General features: G+C 46.2%; 1 protein-coding gene across 5 annotated transcripts in view; it reads right to left on the bottom strand.

Annotated features, from left to right (window-relative positions):
• cdk14 (cyclin dependent kinase 14) overlaps positions 1-14,726 on the bottom strand; it is a 935,572-nt gene that overhangs the window by 713,673 nt on the left and 207,173 nt on the right. The window lies entirely within an intron of this gene.

Raw genomic sequence — 14,726 nt, 5'->3', positions numbered from 1 at the left:
GTCGCTGTATGCGGACGACCTGTTGCTGTATGTGGCAGATCCAGTGGAGGGAATTGTGGAGGTCATGCTAAGGGAGTTTGGGGACTTCTCGGGCTATAAGCTCAACGTAGGGAAAAGTGAGCTCTTTGTGGTGCATCCAGGGGAACAGGGAAGGGGGATAGACGACCTACCATTGAAGAGGGTGGAAAGGAACTTTCGGTACTTGGGGATCCAGGTGGCTCGGAGCTGGGGGGCCCTTCACAAGCTCAAATTGACAGGGCTGGTGGAGCAAATGGAGGAGGATTTCAAAAGATGGGATGTGCTGCCACTCTCGCTAGCGGGCAGGGTACAGTCGGTTAAAATGATGGTCCTCCCGAGGTTTCTCTTTGTGTTTCAGTGCCTTCCCATTATGATTACCAAGGCCTTTTTTAAACAGGTAGGTCGGAGCATCATGGGTTTTGTGTGGGCAAATAAGACCCCGAGGGTAAAGAGGGTGTTTCTGGAGCGTAGCGGGGACAGGGGAGGGCTGGCGCAGCCAAATTGGTGCGGCTACTATTGGGCAGCCAACGTGGCGATGATCCGTAAGTGGGTAATAGAGGGAGAGGGGGCGGCATGGAAGAGGTTGGAGATGGCGTCCTGCAGGGGCACGAGCCTGAGGGCACTGGTGACAGCACCGCTGCCACTCTCGCCGACAAGGTACACCACGAGTCCGGTGGTGGCGACAACGTTGAAGATCTGGGGGCAGTGGAGATGGCATAGGGGCGAGATGGGAGCCTCGGTTTGGCCCCCGATTCGGGAGAACCATCGGTTCGTCCCAGGAAGGATGGATGGGGAGTTTCGGAGCTGGCATCGGGCAGGGATCAGAAGAATGGGGGACCTGTTTATAGATGGGACGTTTGCGAGCCTAGGGGTGCTAAAGAGAAGTTTGGGTTACCCCCGGGAAATGCATTCAAGTATATGCAAGTGAGGGCGTTTGTGAGGCGGCAGGTGAGGGAATTCCCGTTGCTCCCGGCACAGAGGATTCAGAACAGGGTGATTTCGGGTGTATGGGTTGGAGAAGGCAAGGTTTCGGCGATCTATCAAGAGATGAAAGAAGAGGAGGAGGTTTCGATAGAGGAGCTAAAGGGCAAGTGGGAGGAGGAGCTTGGGGAGGAGATTGATGAGGGTCTGTGGGCTGATGCCCTGAGTAGGGTTAACTCCTCTTCCTCTTGTGCCAGGCTCAGCCTAATACAATTCAAGGTTACTCACAGAGAGCATATGACAGGGGCGAGGTTGAGTAGGTTCTTTGGGATGGAGGACAGGTGTGGGAGGTGCTCGGGAAGCCCGGCGAATCATGTCCACATGTTCTGGTCGTGCCCGGCACTGGATGGGTTCTGGAGGGGTTTCACGAGGACTATGTCCAAGGTGGTGAAATGGGGGGGTTTCCCCAAGAGTACTTTTTTCATATGGGGGGGTTAATATATGCAGGGAGAAACCCTATGCATAAGTAGCTTAGTATCTTTGATTGTGGTGTGTGTGTTCTTTCTTCTTTTTGTTATTGGGGGGGGGGGGGGGTTTATTTGTTGAAAAATTTTGTTGGAAAAATTTGAATAAATATATATCTTTTTTTTTTAAAGCATTGTAGGGTTTCTCAAACCTTTTCCAAGCTCTCTCAGATGTCTTCAGTGGGGTCTGCTTAAGGCACTGAAGATCACTGATGACAGATGCTATTGGAAGTGTACATAGGACAAGCAAAACTCCAAGGTTGAACAGGTTGAGGCTTTACCCATTAGTGTTCAGAAATCCTTACTGAGCCAGACGTTCCTCAGGGGATGTGACAGGGTGGATACCAGGAGGATGTTTTCCCTTGTGGATTAGACTAGAACCAAGGTATACAGTTTCAGAAATAAGAGGTCTAACATTTAAGATGGAGATGAGAATGTTGTTCTCTCAAATATTATTTGCACGTGTAATTCCCTTCCCCACAGAGCAGTGGAGGCTGGGTCATTGAATTTATTCAAGGCTGATTTTTGATCAGCAAGGGAGTCACAGTTATTGGGGGGGGGGGGCGGGAAGAGACAGGAAAGTTCCGTTGAGACCACAACTAGATCAGTCACGATCATATTGAATAGTGTAGCAGGCTCTAGGGCCCAAATGGCTTACTCCAGCCCCAAATCTTATGTTCCTCATTCTGATCACCTAATCCTGGCCCCATGAACCATGATTCTCTGCAGTCTTGACAAGAAAACCTATAACCTACTTGTAGTGATCAGCCCTTCAAGGGCAACACAGCAGAAGAATGTTACCTGTCTTGGGGTGCTAATTGGGACCTAGAGTGGGTAATCATCTCAGGGGGTAGAGTCCTCTTTTAGGCAGAAGACATGTGGAAGATATGTCAGGACTGGGGCAGCCAGTGGGTTGTTCTGGGGCAGCATTGAGGCTGCTGGCCTCTGAAAAGTTTTTCTTATTAATAAATACCGTTCGTGTTTCTAAAGAAGTCTGAACATGCATCACTACATTTGGTGATGAGGAGAAGATGGATTGTGACTCTGCCATCTGGCCCGACACCTGTGAGTAACCCGTTTTAGTTGAAGTCTGAAGAAAAAAAGTACTCACCCGAATGCCTGTCTTTGGGCGAATAGACCCATTTCAGATGCTGTGATATTGCCAGACCCCGAGGGGTGGATGCAGAATGAGCCTGAATTGGCCGGTGCAGTCGGAGGTTTAGAAATATCTTTCAAAAAAATAACCCTCAGAAACAAGAGCTGTGATTTTGAGTTTAAGGAAAAGTGGAACTCAGTTGAAAAAAAGAGTTGCCAGACCCCAAAGGGTGGATGAGGCACAAGCCTGGATTGTCCAGTACAGTCAGAAGTTTTAGAAATATATAATAAATAGGAAAAAATAACCCTGAGAAGGGGTATTGAGCTCAGGGATAAATGAACTTGGGTTAAGGAGAAACAAAGAGCTACTACAGAGTTCTTAAATTAAAAAAGTAAGAGTGCCTGGAGAGTACTGTTTCAAGTGAAGAAATGCCCCAGGTGGAGATTACAAGGCTCCTGGTGTTTGGGCAGAGTCAGCAGGGAGTCCTGAGCAACAGCCCTTGCACTGATCAACGGCGGGCAGCAGGTTCTGAAGATTTGGAGAGAAGGGAAGTCCTCAACCCGTTTAAAAAAGTTTAAAAGTTTTGAAAACAGCCCCATGGACCTCGGAACATGGGATCAGGCTGTGAAATCAACAAAAGAAATGGGAATATCAGAAGCTTAATCATTCAACAGGGTGTTAATGAGCTAACAGCTCAGCTACATCTTCCAGCCTCACACACCCTCAACACTCAAAAGATTTGTCAAACACCTCTTTGAATCTACCCGATGACTGAATAACCATGGCTGAGGAAGGAGCTGTGCTCCGGAAGCTAGTGATTCGAAACAAACCTGTTGGACTTTAACCTGGTGTTGTAAGACATTTTACATGGCTCTCTTGGATAGAGAAAACTAAAGATTGAACCTTTTGAAAGAAATTTCTTGTCTCAGTTCCAAATGGTCACTTCTGTATTCTGAGACTGTAACCCCAGGTTCTTGATTCCCCAGTTAAGATAAAACATTTTCTCAGAATCAAACATGTGAAGTCCCTTCGGAATTTTTATTTTTTCAGTTAATTCACCTCTTATTTTCCTAAACTCAAGGGAATATAGGCCGAGTCGATTCATTTCTCCTCGCCAATCTAGGATTCCAATGTACCTGGGCCACATCAGTTCTCATCCCATTGAAGATGATCCTCGCCAGGGTGCTCAGGGGGCTTATGGACCAGATGGGGGGAGTGGACCCATGGAGGTTTGCAAGACCGCAGGCCAGGGAATTTTCTTTCTTCTCCCACGTGCACAAGGCATACTCCCGGATAGACTTCTTTGTGCTGGGCAGGGCGCTCATCCCGAGGGTGGAGGGGACGGAGTATTCGGCCATAGCCGTTTCGGACCATGCCCCGCACTGGGTGGAAGTGGGGCTGGGAGAGGAGAGGGACCAACGCCCGCTGTGGCGGTTGGATGTGGGACTGCTGGCGGACGAGGTGGTGTGTGGGAAGGTGAGGGGGTGTATTGAAAGGTACCTGGAGGCCAACGACAACGGGGAGGTGCGAGTGGGGGTGGCATGGGAGGCGTTGAAGGCGATGATCAGGGGAGAGCTAATCTCCATCAGGGCTCATAGGGAGAAGACAGAGGGCAGGGAAAGGGAGAGGTTAGTGGGGGAGATTTTGCGAGTGGACAGGAGATACGCAGAGGCCCCGGAGGAAAGATTACTTGGGGAAAGGAGACGGCTCCAGACGGAGTTTGACCTGTTGACCACGGGGAAGGCGGAGGCACAGTGGAGGAAGGCACAGGGGGCGACCTACGAGAACAGGGAAAAGGCCAGTCGGATGCTGGCACACCAGCTCCGTAAGTGGGCGGCAGCGAGGGAAATAGGGGGCGTCAAAGATGGTGGGGGAGACATGGCTCAGAGTGCAACGGAAATAAACAAGGTATTCAAGGCCTTCTATGAAGAGCTGTATAGATCCCAGCCCCCCCGGGGGGGATGGGAAGATTCCTGGACCAACTGCGGTTCCCAAGGGTGGAGGAGCTGGTTTGGTGGCTGGTTTGGGGGCACCAATCGGGTTGGAGGAGCTGAGTAAGGGTTTGGGGAGCATGCAGGCGGGGAAGGCCCCGGGGCCGGACGGGTTCCCGGTGGAGTTCTATAGAAAATATGCGGACCTGTTGGCCCCGCTACTAGTGAGAACCTTTAACGAGGCAAGAGAGGAGGGGACCCTGCCCCCGACAATGTTGGAGGTGACAATTTCCTTGATTCTGAAGCGAGACAAGGACCCACTGCAATGTGGATCGTACAGACCGATTTTGCTCCTTAATGTGAACGCTAAGCTATTGGCAAAAGTGCTGGCCACGAGGATTGAGGACTGTGTCCCGGGGGTGATACATGAGGACCAGACGGGATTTGTAAAGGGCAGGCAATTAAATACGAATGTGCGGCGGCTCTTAAACGTGATAATGATGCCATCGGAGGAGGGAGAGGCGGAGATAGTGGCAGCCATGGACGCGGAAAAGGCCTTTGGCCGAGTAGAGTGGGAGTACCTCTGGGAGGTGTGGCGTAGGTTTTGGTTCGGGGGAGGGTTTATTAGCTGGGTTAAGCTCCTTTACAGCGCCCCGGTGGCAAGTGTGGTGACGAACCGGCGGAGGTCGGAGTACTTTCGGCTGTACCGAGGAACGAGGCAGGGGTGCCCTCTGTCCCCCCTGTTGTTTGCATTGGCGATCGAACCCTTGGCCATATCACTGAGGGAGTCTAATAAATGGAGGGGTGTGGTCCGCGGGGGAGAAGAGCATCGGGTGTCGCTATACGCGGACGACCTGCTGCTGTACGTGGCGGACCCAATGGAGGGGATGGTGGAGGTCATGCAGACTTTGAGGGAGTTTGGGGAGTTCTCGGGCTATAAACTCAATGTAGGGAAGAGCGAGCTTTTTGTACAGGCAGAGGACCAAGAAAGCGGGATAGGGGACCTACCGCTGAGGAGGGCGGAAGGGAGTTTTCAGTATCTAGGGATCCAGATAGCCAGGAACTGGGGGGCCCTACACAAACTGAATCTGACGAGGTTGGTGGACCAAATGGAGGTGGACTTCAAAAGATGGGACATGTTGCCGCTCTCGTTGGCGGGTAGAGTGCAGTCGGTAAAAATGGTGGTCCTTCCGAGGTTTTTGTTTGTGTTCCAGTGCCTCCCCATCGTGATCACCAAGGGCTTTTTCAAGAGAGTAGGTAGGAGTATTATGGGGTTTGTGTGGGCGAACAAAACCCCGAGGGTAAGGAGAGGGTACCTGGAGCGCAGTAGGGACCGAGGAGGGCTGGCGCTGCCAAACCTAGGGAGCTACTACTGGGCAGCAAATGCACTAGTGATAATTTACCAAAATTCACTAGACCAAGGGCAATGTGTCCAAGTTTGCAGACGACACTAAGATAAGTGGTAAAGCAAAAAGTGCAGAGGATACTGGAAGTCTGCAGAGGGATTTGGATAGGCTAAGTGAATGGGCTAGCGTCTGGCAGATGGAATACAATGTTGACAAATGTGAGGTTATCCATTTTGGTAGGAATAACAGCAAAAGGGATTATTATTTAAATGATAAAAAATTAAAACATGCTGCTGTGCAGAGAGACCTGGGTGTGCTAGTGCATGAGTCGCAAAAAGTTGGTTTTCAGGTGCAACAGGTGATTAAGAAGGCAAATGGAATTTTGTCCTTCATTGCTAGAGGGGTGGAGTTTAAGACTAGGGAGGTTCTGCTGCAATTGTATAAGGTGTTAGTGAGGCCACACCTGGAGTATTGTGTTCAGTTTTGGTCTCCTTACTTGAGAAAGGATGTACTGGCACTGGAGGGTGTGCAGAGAAGATTCACTAGGTTAATCCCAGAGCTGAAGGGGTTGGATTACGAGGAGAGGTTGAGTAGACTGGGACTGTACTCGTTGGAATTTAGAAGGATGAGGGGGGATCTTATAGAAACATATAAGATTATGAAGGGAATAGATAGGATAGATGCGGGCAGGTTGTTTCCACTGACGGGTGAAAGCAGAACTAGGGGGCATAGCCTCAAAATAAGGGGAAGGAGATTTAGGACTGAGTTTAGGAGGAACTTCTTCACCCAAAGGGTTGTGAATCTATGGAATTCCTTGCCCAGTGAAGCAGTAGAGGCTCCTTCATTAAATGTTTTTAAGATAAAGATAGATAGTTTTTTGAAGAATAAAGGGATTAAGGGTTATGGTGTTCGGGCCGGAAAGTGGAGCTGAGTCCACAAAAGATCAGCCATGATCTCATTGAATGGTGGAGCATGCTCGAGGGGCCAGATGGCCTACTCCTGCTCCTAGTTCTTATGTTCTTAAGGAGGTCTGCGCAGGGGTTCTACAGGCGGTGGCAACCGTTCCTAGACTACCTCGCGGAGCGTTAGAGGAAGGTCGGTCAGCAGCAGCAGCAACCCTGGGGGGGGGGGGAAACGAGAGATTGCTTGAGGGGACAGATGAGCGGGGGATAACATGGAGGGTGGGGGAAACTGGCACGAATGGGCGAGAGCCAGTGTATAAAGCTATGTAAATATATCATCTTACCATGTATATATCTTGCTCAGGGCGATTTTGTGTTATTTTGTTATGGGGGGGGTTATTGTTTGTAAGGGGGAAAAATTGTTTTGTTAAAAAACTTTAATAAATATTTTTTTAATTTTTTTTAAAGAAGATGATCCTCCCTGCCCGTCCACCATTAATTATTTTTCCTCAGAACTTTTCCCATCGCTATCTTAATACTTTTGGGATGATCACTGTCCACAAAGTATTCCCTGACTGACATTTGGCCCACTTGATCCAGCAATGTTGTTTACTACTGGAATGGAAACATTTGGTAGAAAATTCTCCCAGACACCCTCAAGAAATTTTTGACCCTCTCCTACATGCACCTTATTGAATGAGTTTGAAAATTAACTATACCTACATCCACTGGCTCCCCCTTATCCATCTTACTGTTTACATACACAAAAAACTAGCAGATCTGTGCACCGCACTTCAGGAAGGATGTGAGAATTTTATCATAATAATAATCTTTATTATTGTCACAAGTAGGCTTACATTAACACTGCAATGAAGTTACTGTGAAAATCCCCTAGTCTCCACACTACGGCAGCTGTTCGGGCACAATGAGGGCGAATTCAGAATGACAATTCACCTAACAAGCACGTCTTTCGGGACTCGTGGGAGAAAACCGGAGCACCCGGAGGAAACCCATGTGGACACGGGGTGAACGTGCAGCCTCCGTACAGACAGGTGACCCAAGCCGGAATCAAACCTGGGTCCTTAGCACTGTGAAGCAACAGTGCTAACCACTGTGCCGCCCAAAAGAGGGTGTAGCAAAGATTTATGAGAATGGTTCCAGGGATAAGGGATTTTAGTTACATACAGACTCAATAGGTCAAATGGCTTCCTTTGTTGCTGGAAACATTCGATGATTCTACGATTTCCCTTTCAGAATTCTATATTGAGCCTGCTAATCAAATTATGATTTTCCAAGTGTCCTGCTGCCACATCGCTAATAATGGATTCTAGCATTTTGCTTTAAAGTTAAATATTCCAGGTTATAAAAGATCTTTAGAAAGGACAGGGAAACTGCAAATAGCTATCATTTATTAAATTAGTCTGGAACACTATATATAAGGGAAATCAGGAATTCTTATGGTTAGAAATAAGTTTTTATTGACATCCTTCTATCTCCAAGGGAGGATAAACACACAGTAAGCAATTCATTTAGATGGGAGGTCTTCAACTGGTGCCTATGAAAGCCAATCCTTGTACCGGTAGGTTCTGCCACAAGCAACACACATGAAGCTACCATGTGCCATTGTGGGTTGTTGTTTTCAGCATTGGCACCTGTTGCTAAGCTACTGTAGCCACTGGTCATCATGTTAGTGCATGCCAGCCCACAGGAGATGTAACTATTTCCCTCTTTCACCAGATAGGTGTTCCCAGGCATGGTTAATTGATGTTTCGGGTAGGGCCTTGATGTCATATGACATTTAGAATGATGTAGTAAGAGTGCATTGTTTTAAAGTCGTAAAAGACAACAATAACAGAAAATTGAAATGGGAATTGTCTGGAGAACTCTTGATAACAATGAAGTGGCCGAACGTATGAATTCAGAGAATAGAGAGGGTGATAGCAAATGAAGAGCTCTTTTAATAGCAGACTGTTACTTTCATAGATTGGTAAAAAAAGTGGGCCGAGAAGTTCAAGTTAGAAAAGTAGTGAATTTTTTTTTAGGTGCATTCAGGACGAAAAGAGGGCAGGCCCTTCTAGATTTAATGAGCCAGATTTGGTTAATGTACTAGAGACAGTTAGGACATCAAATCCATACAGGGCGCCCCGCAGAGTCGGTCCCGTGTCTCCCCCCTCCGCCCCCCCCAGAGTGGTAATATTATGAAATATTTAGCTGACGGATATGATCAAATTAATGGTTAGACTCGTAGAACTGAGCACCGCTTCTAAGTTTTTTAGGTTTTGTTAAAGCCAAACTAGCAGGAGAAGACAAAACTGGGGATAGAAAACTTTCAGAAGTACAGATGAAGAGTGAAGGGTGCTCAAAAATATATAGATTTTGTAAGCTTAATTCAGGACCAATATAGGTCCCCAAGGGATAAGAATTATTACTTATTAAATCCATGGTCAACACAGCAGGCTAGAAAAGAAAAAGTATACAAACCAAAACATGGGAGATCAAGATTAAAAAAACAGCAAAAGGAGGTGAGAAAGATAGCAAGAGCTGCAAAAATATGAATACAAAAAGAAATTTGACTGAAAGATTGCACAAATTCTGATCAATTTATTTGAAAAAAGGGTTGTCAAGGATAATTGTGGGCCCTTTATAAGCACATGTAGGTAATATTGCAAAAGTGAATAAGGAAATGGCAGACTTGACGAATAATTACTTTTTGTCAGTCTTGACAGCAGAGAAAGAAGATAATGATCCAGTTCTTCAGGTCTCTGGATGGTTGGAGAACGGAAATACCTCTGAAGGTGCACTATGGGATCCTTTGCGCTTCCGATGGACAAATCCCCTGCTCCCCAGGACCTTCCGAAAATGTCTCCAACTCCTCGGAGATTTTGGATTGGTCTGATTTACCCGAATAGTCACCGAGAAACAAATTCTGGGTTTTATCTCAATATATAGAATATAAACGCCAAGAGGCAAGAGTGAGCCGAAATAAACTTCAATAAGTACGAAGAAGTAAGATGTGTAGTGTTGGCCTTGAATATTATGCCTAGTATGAGAAACTATACAGATTATGGGATTGTGTTTTTGAAAGGTGGGACAGGGTGGTAGAAGTATAAAGGTTGAGCGACCGAGAGCAAGGGTTCATATATACAAGGTCAAGTGACTTAGAATCAAGACAGGATGGGGTGGAGGTCAGCTTCTACACCTAGTTCTTCAATGGGCTGGGAGACCTGACGGGGTTCCTGTATCTCAAGACAGTAAAGTACACCTTGAGGGAAGCAGCTGAGGGGTTTTACCGAAGATGGCAGCCGATTGTGTAATTCAAAGAACTTGTCACCGTTAGTTGCTAAAGAAGGGGTTGGGAGTTGGGGGGGGGGGGGGGGATTTTATTCGGATTGGTTATGTTATTTTGTATCATGTATAATGAAAATAGTTGAATTAAAATATATATTTTTTTAAAGCTTTCAAGGACAGGAGAAAAGGTAGCTGAAAAGATGTGGAATTCACTTCCAAGATTAATGGTAGAAACAGAAATGATATTATAGTCAAGACTGATTGGGTAGTTGGATGAAGGGTATGGCAGCAGGATATGGGATATTTCCAGGATCTTGAAACAGGCTGCGACAACATAATTAGATTAATTTGTTTACCTGGAGGGTAAGACATGATTTGGTTAGGCTGAAAGGCCCGTTTCTGTAACTTATAAGCATCTCTGTATTTTACATCACATTGGAAGACAAATTCAAAGGTGGGAAGGGAGGAAAGATAGGCACTTACAATGAAATGACCGGACCAAACAATAATTAGCTCCCCAGAACCAATTAAGGTTCTCCTCGTGTGTAAGAGCTGTAACTGACTCTCTTGATAAAGAAGTTTCCCTCCAATTCCTTATTGAACCTTTGGTTACCATCTTATATATATGGCCCATAGCTCTGACACATGTAAACATCTTCTCTACATCTACAGGTGGTCTGAGGTGCATTTGTTTCAATGCGAGAAGTGTAGCAGGTAAGGCAGATGAACTTGGTCTTGGATTAGTACCTGGGAATATGATGTTATTGGTATTACTGAGACTTGGTTGAAGGAAGGGCAAGACTGGCAACTAAATATCCCAGGGTATAGATGCTTCAGGAGGGATAGAGAGGGAGGTAAAAGGGGTGGAGGAGTTGGATTACTGGTCAGTGATGATATCACACCTGTGATTAAGGAGGGCACGATGGAGGATTCGAGCACTGAGACAATATGGGTAGAGCTAAGAAATAGGAAGGGTGCAGTAACATTGTTGGGACTTTACTACAGGCCTCCCAAAAGCAAGCGTGAAGTAGAGGTACAAATATGTAGACCGATTATAGAAAAATGTAGGAGCAATAGGTGGTCGTGATGGGAGATTTTAACTTCCCCAACATTGAACGGGACTCATGTAGTGTTGGAGGCGTAGATGGAGCAGAATTTGTAAGGAGCATCCAGGAGAGTTTTTTTACAGCAGTATGTAAATAGTCCAACTCGGGAAGGGGCCATACTGGACCTGGTATTGGGGAATGATCCCAGCCAGATGGTTGAAGTTTCACTTGGTGATTACTTTGGGAATAGCGATCACAATTCCGTAAGTTTCAGAATACTCATGGACAAAGACGAGAGTGGTCCTAATAGAAGAGTGCTAAATTGGGGAAAGGCCAAGTATAACAAAATTCGGCAGGAGCTAGGGAATGTGGATTGGGAGCAGCTTTTTAAGGGTAAATCCACATTTGAAATGTGGGAGTCTTTTAAGGAAAGGTTGGTTAGAGTGCAGGACAGACATGTCCCTGTGAAAATGAGGGATAGAAATGGCAAGATTCGGGAACCATGGATGACGGGTAGAATTGTGAGACTAGCTAAGATGAAAAAGGAAGCATACATAAGATCTAGGCGACTTAAAACTGATGAAGCTTTGGAGGAATATCGGGAAAGTAGGACAAATCTCAAACGCGCAATAAAGAGGACTAAAAGGGGTCATGAAATATCTTTGGCTAACAGGGTTAAGGAAAATCCCAATGCCTTTTATTCATATATGAGGAGCAAGAGGGTAACTAGAGAAAGGATTGGCCCACTCAAAGACAAAATAGGGAATTTATGCGTGGAGTCAGAGGAAATGGGTGAGATTCTTAATGAGTACTTTGCATCGGTATTCACCAAGGAGAGGGACATGACGAATGTTGAGGCTAGGGATGGATGTTTAAATACTCTAGGTCAAGTCGGCATAAGAAAGGGGGAAGCTTTGGGTATTCTAAAATGCATTAAGGTGGACAAGTCCCCAGGTCCGGATGGGATCTATCCTAGGTTACTGAGGGAAGCGAGGGACGAAATAGCTGGAGCCTTAACAGATATCTTTGCAGCATCCTTGAGCACGGGTGAGGTCCCGGAGGACTGGAGAATTGCTAACAGATATCTTTGCAGCATCCTTGAGCACGGGTGAGGTCCCGGAGGACTGGAGAATTGCTAATGTTGTCCCTTTGTTTAAGAAGGGTAGCAGGGATAATCCAGGGAATTATAGACCTGTGCGCTTGACGTCAGAGGTAGACAAACTGTCGGAGAAGATACTGAGGGATAGGATCTATTCACATTTGGAAGAAAATAGACTTATCAGTGACAGCATGGTTTTGTGCAGGGAAGGTCATGTCTTACAAACCTAATAGAATTCTTTGAGGAAGTGACAAAGTTAATTGATGAGGGAAGGGCTGTAGATGTCATATGCATGGACTTCAGTAAGGCGTTTGATATAAAGTTTCCCATGGCAGGTTGATGGAAAAAGTGAAGTCGTATGGGGTTCAGGGTGTACTAGCTAGATGGGGTTCAGGGTGTACTAGCTAGTACTAGCTATCTCCGCAACCCAGTAGCCCCATCTAATCTTTTGGATACCAAGGGGCAATTTAGCATGCCCAATACACCTAACCTGCACATCTTTGGACTGAGGGAGGAAACCGAGCACCCGGAAGTAACCCACGCAGACACAGGGAGAATGTACAAACTCCACAGGGACAGTGATCCAAGGCCGGAGTTGAACCCGGGTCTCTGGCGTTAACCACTGTGCCACCCTCAAGAAACAGTGCCTCAATTTTCAAGTCAAATTATTTGTTGTGCTGTCCCCTATACTATACAAATGTATGTAAACAACACACTGCACTTCAATAAACTGAGAACTTAACATGTAGCCATATGGAATGGCCACTTCCAGAATACAAAATGGACACTCACGCAAAGAACATAGGGAACTGTGGACAATGCTAGAAAACAAGCAGGCACAGAGCGTGAATGTATATTTGGGAAACAGCTCCCAGGCGGAATTGAAACTATGGGTCAGCCCATCTCCTGGAAACAAAGGAATGACACTCAGGTAACCGATACTATTGCAGACATCCCGGCGTCAGTTCCCCAACCGAAAAGCACAAACAAAGCAAGGCCAACGTCCACACAAGACACGCCCAGCCATCAGGGCACCAACCCCTTTATTGGTCAAGATTGATAACAGTGATCGAGAAGCGGCCCAATTAATTGGGACCAAGTTTATGGCCCGCCCAAAAGCATACAAAGCCCCTCCAAGTATAAGAAGGAACCCCCACGAGAGATTCGCTCTCTTGGATTTGGCTCTCAGGCGGAGAGACCCATCACCATAAGCAAGTAAGTTCAAGGTCAACGTTCGCTACCAGACGGACGACCTTAGCTGTTCTCCTGTATCTCTTCGAACCCAACAGATCCGAACAACGGCCATTGTTCCTCTGACTAAGTGGGCACCCGAAGTCAAGTATAGGCGTTAGCATTAGAGATAGTTTAGTTTGTAGTACTGTTGTGCACAAGTAGATCTTACTGTGTGTGTAAATAAATAGTATTGACTTTGAACTAACTAACTGGTGTATTGGCTCTTTGATCGGTATTCGGTTTGAACCTTGTGGCGGTATAGAGAGATACCTGGCAACTCTGAAAGTAAACATAATTAGGATTAAGGAAGGCGACCATATTGACCGCCATATTTATAACCAGATAACCAGAGCAACAAATATACCAAACAATATTCCTTTTTTGGGATTACTTGATCTTAATATACAAGATATCATTGTAGGAAAGGATTGTTTTCAAAGAACTCAATGAAATCAGATAACACTTTTAAAAAATGATAATCACTGTCCTAGATAGGAATTCATTAAGCAGTAGGTAATAATAATCTTCATTGTCACAAGTAGGCTTACATTAACACTGCAATGAGGTTACTGTGAAAAGCCCCTAGTCACCACACTCCAGTGCCTGTTCGGGTACACAGAGGGAGAATTCAGAATGTCCAAATTACCTAACAGCACGTTTTTCAGGATATGTGGGAGGAAACCGGAGCACCTGGAGGAAACCCACGCAAATACAGGGAAAATGTGCAGACTCCGCACAGTCACCCATGGCGGGAATTGAACCCGGGACCCTGGTGCTGTGAAGTGACAGTGCTAACCACTGTGCTACCGTGCTGCCCATACACAGCTCATGCTGTTGTGATTACGATTCATAGGTTACCCAAGTTCAATAGTCAAATGGAAAGCTGTATTTGCAGGTTTTAACGCTTCTTGGTAACCAATAAACAACTTTGCTTCAATTCAATGTATATATGAAATGAAAATGAAAATCGTTTGTCACAAGTAGGCTTCAAATGAAGTTACTGTGAAAAGCCCCTAGTCGCCACATTCCGGCGCCTGTTCGGGGAGGCTGGTACGGGAATTGAACCCGCGCTGCTGGCCTTGTTCTGCTTTACAAGTCAGCTATTTAGCCCACTGTGCTAAACCAGCCCCTGGTTTTGCACAGTGGTCTAAATATCACCAGTGGGCTATATCTCAATGACATTGACAGGAAAACACGACGCGCGAGAGAAAAATCCCAGAACTTGCTCAAACTGTAGATTCTAAGAACTTCATGCTGAAGAAAACCAGAGTAAAATATTCAAGCCAAGCAAACATACATTCACCTCGTCAAGAAACAACATG

Source organism: Scyliorhinus torazame, chromosome 6 (assembly GCF_047496885.1).
Source record: "Scyliorhinus torazame isolate Kashiwa2021f chromosome 6, sScyTor2.1, whole genome shotgun sequence".
Classification (NCBI taxonomy): Eukaryota; Metazoa; Chordata; class Chondrichthyes; order Carcharhiniformes; family Scyliorhinidae; genus Scyliorhinus; species Scyliorhinus torazame.
Note: the sequence above shows the minus strand (reverse complement) of the source record. Positions and strands in the feature narration are given on the sequence as shown.